Raw genomic sequence first — 9,421 nt, 5'->3', positions numbered from 1 at the left:
GTAAATATCCTCAAATTAAAAAGTTATAAGCCCCTTAGACATATAACTCTTATACAACTAAAAACTCTTAAAATTTTACAAATTAATTATAGTCAAATCCAAAAGTGAATTAATAACATTAATTTAAGGTGATTAATGACGTGATTTGGTTTAAACAAGGCATAGTATTAATTGCCAAAGCATAGGTTTGCTTTAGTTTGGCTGTGGTAACTCACTTCTCCCACTGGTTCTCTGTATTTCAATCACTGAAAAATATTCATCTCATTCAGCCTTCACTTTGTTCAAACATGTCACTTATATGTTAAGTCTACTTCTGTTCTCTTTGGTGTCTATATGTGCAACTGTGAATACTGAACTTTCATAGCATTATTTGGCTGCTATGATGATCCTGAATATGCTTATATTAATTCTTAAATAATCACTGAATTGAAAAAACAAAAAATTTTAAATTCTTGTATAAAACATCCTATTTGATATACATTGTTTCAGTGCGAGACAATAAAACTTCTATCAAGTTGGTAGCCACACTGAAAAAGCTAAAGATGTATTTCAGCAAGAGAATTCCTACAAGATAATCTCTACTTTATCTAAGATGATTGACAATAAGGAGAAACTGGGACTGAAGTTATGATGAGCTAAAAAATATCTGCAAGAGAAAGGTGGGGAAACTCTATGAGAATAACCAAAATACCTGCCAGAAAAAAAGCACAGGGTATAAAAGTGAATGTGACAGCAGATCATCTGCAAAGGAGGAAAATAAGAAGAGAGAGAAACTCAAGAGGAAGAATCCAAAGAATATCACTGTCTGATAGAAAAAAACAAACCAAAAAAGTGAGACAGGGAAAAATAGATTATCTAGAATCTTTATGGATAAGACAGGAGTGACAGAAAAAGCAGCATCTCTGGGGCAGAAGAGAAGCTATACCAGCCAAATTGACAAAGAAAAATCATTGTCACTTTTGCCAAAAGCCAGAGTATAGATCTGGATTACACCCCAAATGGAATCAAGTTCTTTCATCAAAGGCGAGGTGAGTTTTTCAACCCTGCATTGGACCAGTCAGTCTGGGAAAGTAAGTCACCTGCATCCGTCACGCAACAAGAATTCAGCAAGACAGCAAAAGGAGAACCCTACATAGTGCTTCCTTTCTCAGTTCAGTTTCAAGGTCTTATTTGCGGTGCTCTATATCCACTTCTGGTTTCCTGAGTGCTCCCCTGGTTTGACCTATAACTTCTACATGACCCCTGACTCTCATGAAATTTTTCTCGCAGGGTGACTTGAGAGTAGCCCCTCTGTTTTCTATTGTGCTTCACTCTTGGCCTTTTCACTGGCTTTCTTGAACCTGGTTTATTTACTTACTGTTTCTCCTTGATTCAGTGATGCTACCTGCTCCCTCTCAGGGTGATGGAAAGTCCTCCAGCGAACAGAAAGACCCAGAGTATGGAAAAGGGAGAAAGAGCCATCAGAGTAACTATACTCCCAGTGGTGAGGTCCCCATAGAGACCTAAGAGCTAGGTGGAATTCCAAGAAGAATATCTGCTTAGTACTTTAAACCTGCAAGACTGTTTGGCAAGTATGCCTACCTAGGAGATTTAGTAACTGTGTAAACCAGCTGAATGATATGAAGTGCACTTGAGAAAAAAACTCTCAACTAGGGAGTGCTCATGTCTCAGAAGCCCCACTGTGAAGCAGAGGTCAGTTGTCTACACAAACCTAGACAATGTGTGTTGGAGTAGACAGGTGGGTGCCAGGAAAATGAGAGAAAGTGGGGAAAAGGCAGGATTCCAGGATCCTGGTCTTTGATAGGAAAACCTTTCCCCTTTGTATTCTCAGGTGGTGACAGAGAGGGGGGAAATTTGAGACACATCAGAGGTGAGATGAGATGCCATGCCCTATTTTAGCTCAAAGGTTCCTTACGAATTTAGCATCATCTACTCTCCATATACTCCACTTTGGAGCTGGTAACGTCAGGATCAGTGTGATGGAACTTCAGGTTGTCATCAGTGGACACTCTTTTTCATGATAGAGAGTCCACTGAGGACATTCACAGGATTTGTCTGATAATGCAGCACTTAGGGGGCAGGTCCAAAGACTGCCTGTAATTCAGGAGACCCTATGGCTTCACCATGTAGTCTCATTTCACCTGAAGTAATCACTGCCTTATCCTTCATTATTCTATTTAGGAGTATACTGATTATTAAAAAAAAAAAAAATTCTGCCCAAGGAAGCAGATTTTAACGGCTTTCATCTCTACCTTGTGATTTTTTGTTTTCTGCAAGTATCTGAACGTTTTCACTTAGTTTATAACAAAAATAGGATCCTAGTAAAATATACAAAGAATTTTAGAGCTGGAAAGAATATCAGATTCTAGTCCTCTTTATTTTATAGAAGAACTGAGGTCTACAATGATTAAGTCTTTCAACAGAACTCATACTCTGTAAGAGCTCTAAACTATTATTCCCATGAAACATCCAAGGTTTCAAGGGCTTAGTTAATTCACCCCAAATCAACAACTAATAAATGATGAAGCTTGTATTCAAATTCAGATGTCTCCACTGGCTTTGGAGGCAGCTGTGATATGGTCGTGAAAGAGCAATCTGATACCAGCACCCATTATGCTGTGTAGCCTTTCTCATGCAGATAGAGAACTGTTCTGCATTCCTAGATTGGTAATGTGAGTGCAATGACGTGCTACATTTTGAATCAATGCTAAGCTAAGGAAAAAGGATTTGGGGTTGTCTTTCTACTTGTATTTCTGGAATCTGATCCTACCGTAAACAGAATAACAACTTACACCTGTTTTTTTCCCCAGAGTCTTATTTGAATTCTTCCTAGCTTTTCCCCAGCCCTGGAGCCTCCTGGAGTAGTGTTCCTTTAAGGATGTTATGTGGACCACCTCAACAAGGGTGGACTCCTTTTTAAAATATACAGATTCCTACATCCCACCCAGAGTCACCCAGTCAGTATTTCCAGGACAGAGAGGTGGACTGGGAGTTTTCATATTTATGCCTCCCTGGAGGCTTATGTACACTGAAGTTCTGAGATTATACAGAAATGTCACTGACTGAGACTGCAACAGTCTTTGCCTGAAAATAACCAAACTGAAATCATAATTAAAATAGAGTAGGCTTGGAATATTACTCAGCCATAAAAAGGAACGAAACTGGGTCATTTGTAGAGACGTGGATGGACTTAGAGAGTGTCATACAGAGTGAAGTAAGTCAGAAAAACAAACATCATATATTAACGCATATATGCGGAATCTAGAAAAATGGTACAGATGGTCTTATTTGCAAAGCAGAAATAGAGACACAGACATAGAGAACAAATGTATGGATACTAAGGGGGAAGAGGGGTGGGAGGAATTGGGAGATTGGGATTGACACATATACACTATTGATACTATGTATAAAATAGATAACTAATGAGAACATACTGTACAGCAAGGGAACTCTACTTAATGCAATGGGGCGACCTAAATGAGAAGGAAATCCAAAAAAGAGGGGATTTATTTATATGTAGAGCTGATTCGTTTTGCTGTACAGTAGGAACTAACACAACATTGTAAAGCAACTATACTCCAATAAAAATTAATTTAAAAAAAAAAAGAGTAGCCTCCAGGAAATCCTGAGTCAGGAAACTGAACTTTTTTAGGAGTGCAGTTTAAAAACTATCTTCAATTGCCTTCATAATTTATTTTAATATATTACTCCAGATACACACTAATTTGGAAAAAAGGGAAAAATGGAAAGAAACAGCAATTCCCACTAGACAGCTACTCTTAACATTTTGATATATTACCTTCCTACCTTCTCTTTTTCTTTTCTTCCAAGAAAAGCTGCCTTTTTGTAACATAAGGATGCCTTAAAAATGAACTCCTTAGTCAAAAGCAATATTGTGTCAAATCTCCATTAGTACAAGGATAGTCATATTGGCAGAACCATTGTGGTCAGGAGTGGCAAACCCATATCCTGAGTAAGTTCTTCCCAGTGAGGACAAACTGCTGCCCCCTCCATTGTGATCGACCTGCCACGAGGTATCCTTCTGGTCTTTCTTGGGGAAAGGGCTGTGTAAAGGGCACAGCATCAATCTCTGCTGTTGGCAGGTTAGGCACTCAGCAATGAGGATAGCCACACCAGCCCTGGGGGAGCGGGGTGGGTACATGTTGTTGGGCCCACACATAACCTTTACCCCCACCACTGTGGCTGGTGAGCAAGCACTGAGGTAACTGCAGGAGGAGGCTGCCTGTCATTCACAGAGCAGGTCGTTTTGTCCACCTGTTTACTGAAAGTCTCCTCTACATGGATGCCCTTTGCTGAGTATTACGGGACCCAATATTTTTTCACACTCTATATTCATTCTGAAAGTTTCATGCACATACCTCTTTCCCCATCTTCTTTGTCACCAACCTGCCAAAACTTTTTTCTGAGTCCCCAACTTTTGGACAAACTGCCAGTCACTATCCATGAATCAGTATATTTGCATTTTTGACCATCTCTCAATGCAGACAAAGTGGACAAATGCATTGCTCAAACTTCTACTCGCTGAGAGGATTTTCCACCACAACTGTCTTGCAGGGACACCCCTGAATGGAGTTGTAATGCTGCAGCCATCTGCTTCCAGTTGATGCCAAAACACTGTGAAAACCAGCTAAACTAGGCCTTAGCTTTTTTCTTCCTCAGTCAGATGCTTATGTCTTCAGGAGCTGCTTGCACTTCATCTTATTTATACCATTTCCACTTGATGTTGGATTGCTGATGCCTTCAACCAACCTTGTATCTTGGTGGATGAGAAAACATCCAGTTCATCATAGGAAGCTCAGGTCATATGGTCTCTTAGATGTCCCAGATCAGAAGTTCAGTTGGTACCAGGATCCAGTAGCAAACCAAGAGCTGTTTCTGAAAAGGATAGTTATCTATTCCAAAACCCTAGTGGCCTGTGCTTTTGCTAGCATGACTGTTGTAGCCAGCCTTTAAAATGGTTCTCAATGATCCCCACCTCCTGTTACTCATGCCCTTAATCCCATTCCCTTGGGTATGAGCTGCACTAGAGGCTTGCTACTTAATAGAATATGCAAAATGATAGGATGTAACTTGAGATAAGGTTATAAAAAGACTATGGCTTCCATTTTCAGGTCAATATCTGTCTCTGCCTGTCTGTCTCTCTCTCTCCACTCACACTAGGGAAAGCAAGCAAGCTGCCTTGCTGTGAGAAGCCCTATGGAAAGGCCCACAGTTTATCAGCCTGGAAAGAACTGAATGAAGCCTGCCAACAACTATGAGTGAGGTTGGAAGTAGATCCTTCAACCCTACTCAAGCCTTAAGGTGACTGTTACCTCCGCCCAGTGGCTTGGCTAGATTGCAACCTCAGGAGATGCCATGAGCCAGAACCACCGAGCTAAGCTGGTCCTGTACACCTGACCAACAGAAACTGTGAAATAATAAATGTTTGCTGTTTTAAACTGCTAAATTTTGAAGCAATCTGTTATGCAATAATGGATAAATATAATGACTATCTGTGGACTTACGGTTGTTCTACATAATATTGCTTCTGACCAAGGAACTCATTTCTCAACTAAAAAAGTGTGCCAGTAAGCTCATGCCCACTGGGTTTATTGGTCTTGTCAGGTAGGAAGGACATCCCTCAGAAGCAGGAGAGCTGATAAAAGAGCCCAGTGAATCAGTCACAGTGCAGGCTGAGAAACAACACACTGAAAGGTTAGGGCGCTATCCTGTAGGATGTAGGCTATTCTTGGGATCAGAAACTAATATAGCGTATTCTTTTCTCCCATAGCCTGAATACATGAACCAAGGGGTAGAAGTGGGAGAGGCTCCTTCAATATAATAGTTAATTACAACCACCCCACCCAAATTTTGTTTTCCTTCCTTCCAAGTTTGACTGCTCTTGGTTTAGAGGTTTTAATTCCCAAAGGCAGAATGCTCCCACCAGAGATCATGACAATACCTCCAATGAACTGGAAGATAAGACTTCCACTGGCTATGTTGAGCTTCTCATGCTATTGAAATAACAAAGAAGAGATCATTGCTTTTCCTGGGGCAATTGCTCCCAATGACTAAGGGTAAATGGAGTAGCTGCTATAACAGTCCAGGAGGACTGTGTCTAGAGCCCAAGGCATTCTCTGAGTTCTCTCAAATCTGGTTGTACAAGTTAAGGCAAAACTACAGCAACAGGGCTTCCCTGGTGGCGCAGTGCTTGAGAGTCCGCCTGCCGATGCAGGAGACGCGGGTTCGTGCCCCGTTTCGGGAAGATCCCACATGCCGCGGAGCGGCTGGGCCCGTGAGCCATGGCCACTGAGCCTGCGCGTCCGGAGCCTGTGCTCCGCAAATGGGAGAGGCCACAACAGTGAGAGGCCCGCATAACGCAAGAAAAAAAAAAACTACAGCAACACATTAAAGACAGACCACTAAGAACAGATTTAGGGTATTTAGGTGTTTTTAAATTATACAATGATATAAAAATATAGAAAAATACATGTGGGTTTACCTCCTGAAATAATGTTATATTAGAATATTTTTTTTAGGTATTAGAAATAAAGCATTGTTTTATTTGCCCATGTTAAAAAAAAAAACCACAGACCCCTAAGATTTAGACCCTTTGGGAGTGAAGTTTTGGATTGCCTCCATCAGGAAAAGAACGCTGACTGGCTGTGGTGCCAGCTGAGGGTAAAGAAAACAGAGAATTTATAGCAGATATGAGTGCACACAGCTGCAGCAGTTATGCAAATTTTCTTCCTACCTCCTTATGAATATATTAATATATATTTACTTATTTTTTCCTTGCCCTTCATTGTCCCTCTTTATTTTCTATGAGGACTATTACTGGTGATTAACTTTACAGTTTGGTCTGGATGCTACAGAATATTTATTTAGTTGGGATTGAGTAAAACAGATAATAACATCCCCCAGAGATGGCTATGGTGACTGTTGGGACTTTAGCTTTCTTTTGAAGAAGAGGACGGAAATATCTTTGTTTGTAAAAAGGATAGTTGCATCTTGTGAAGCAAAAGCAAAGAATGTTATTGTTGTAAGACGGAAACATGTAAATCGATATTGAACGACCGAAAAAAAAAAGATTCTGCTACAGCTATTCACTGTCTCTCAGCTCCAAGCACACCTTTCAAGACTCTGTTCATGATGTTTGGGTGTACAAACTAAAACTTCCAGACTCCCTTGCCAATTGGTTTCTGGTTAGATTCTGCAAAAGGGAAGCCCAAGATGGAACTTGCAAAGAGGAGAGAAGAAAGGACTCTTCCTGCTTTCAGCTCCTGTCAGGGATGCTCCAGCAGCAGCAGCAACAGCAGCCGCCAGCTATGGCTCCAACCAAGCTTTCTTCAGCTGGCCCTGCCACATACCCTGCTACGCTCCCTTGGCAGTAAGGATATTAGTTCCGCTGTGCTCCCTCACCTGCTGGGCCGTACCACCTGAACCACCTAAGCACCTGCCAGGTTGCATCCCTCTCCTTTAAAAGTCTGAGAACCAACCACAATGCTCCTGAGGTCTGATAACCAGCTAAAGAGTACCCTTTCTTGAGAGATATGATCAGTCCCAGAGAGCCCCTCCTTCAGAGTTGTAGGTTCTGATAAAATCACTTGTATTAGTCATGGGGTCTCCAAAGAAATAGAACCAACAGGAGAAAGATATACAGAAAGACATATAGACAGACAGAGAGCGACTTACAAGGTATTGCCTTATGTGATTATGGAGGCTGAGAAGTCCCACATCTGCAAACTGGGGACCCAGGAAGGCCAGAATTGTTGTTCGAAAGCCTGAGAGCCAGAGAGCCAATGGTGTAGGTTCTAGTCTGAGTCTGAAGGCCTGAGAATAGGGAGCACAAAGGGCAGGGAAAAACTGATGCTCCAGCTCCAGCAATCAGTCAAAGGGCAAATTCAACCTTCCTCTACCTTTTTGTTCTATTCAGGCCCTCAAAGGATTATATGAAGTACACCTACATTTGGGAGGGCAATCTACTTTACTCAGGTCACCAATTCAGCTGCTAATCTCTTCCGGAAACATCCTCACGGACACACAAAAAAATACTGTTTAAACAGATCTGGGATTCAAAATTTTTCATCGTAAGTTTCAACAGTTCTAGGAAAAAAGGTAATCAATGTTATAAATATTGTCATTTTAAAATAAAACTATTCCATCACTCTCAAATTTATCCACTAGACTCTAAAAACTATAGCTGTTTAATATCTACCATCTCCATTAAAAAAATACATTCCCTTCCCCCACAATTTTATATTTTTATGCTTAAAAGTTCACCTCGTTATATTTCTCTGCAATAAAAATACGTATTTTAATTTACATTGTTTTAAAATTTTCAGTGAACACAAGACTCTTAAAATTGTTTTAAATTTCTTCTGGCTTGATTAATTACTATCAGTATTATTATACAATGGAGCATAACAAACATATGTTCTGATATACCACTAAATATAAAAGTAAAATTTATGGAAATACATCTCTTGGGACTTCCCTGGCGGTGCAGTGGTTAAGATGCCGCACTTCCATTGCAGGGGGCATGGGTTCGATCCCTGGTACGGGAACTAAGATCCTGAATGCCACGTACTGTGGCCAAAAAATACGGAAAAAAAAAGAAAAAAGAAAAAAATGAAATATATCTCTTAATGAAACTGATGTTCTTTTTAAAAAAATTAGATCATGTATCTATGGACAGATAATGTTAATTATTGGGATGAGATAGAGCTCAATGGAAATCAATAACAAAAAGGTTATTGTGTGGGGCTTAAAAATATATAATTGTTGTGTGTATTATTTACAAAATATTAATAATATAGATTACAGAAGCTACAACACACTCCACACGGTAGGGGTGAACAGATAGCAGAGAAGTAACTCATAATTCTTACTAAGCGGTAATCTACCAAAGTTTAAAAAGAAAAAGATTTAGGGCCTCCCTGGTGGCACAGTGGTTAAGAATCCACCTGCCAATGCGGGGGACACGGGTTCGAGCCCTGGTCCAGGAAGATCCCACATGCCGCGGAGCAGCTAAGCCTGTGCGCCACAACTACTGAGCCTGCACTCTAGAGACCGTGAGCCACAACTGCTGAAATCTGCAAGCCTAGAAGCCCGTGCTGCAGAACAAGAGAAGCCACTGCAACGAGAAGCCCGCGCACCACAACGAAGAGTAGCCCCTGCTCGCTGCAACCAGAGAAATGCCCGTGCACAGCAACAACAACCCAATGCAGTCAAAAATAAAATAAAATAATTTTTTAAAAAAAGATTTAAATTTTCTAGTAGCCTTTCAGCAAAGCTACTGAAATGTTTCTCCTAATAATCAGAAAAATAAGCTTTATTTAAAGGTGTCATGTTGATCTGTGGAAAGTAAACATTGGAGCTTTCATCTCCTTACTTAAAGTCATGCAAATATATATAATAA

The sequence above is a fragment of the Lipotes vexillifer genome, unplaced genomic scaffold (genome assembly GCF_000442215.2).
Source record: "Lipotes vexillifer unplaced genomic scaffold, Lipotes_vexillifer_v1.1 scaffold445, whole genome shotgun sequence".
NCBI classification, from domain to species: Eukaryota; Metazoa; Chordata; class Mammalia; order Artiodactyla; family Lipotidae; genus Lipotes; species Lipotes vexillifer.
Note: the sequence above shows the minus strand (reverse complement) of the source record.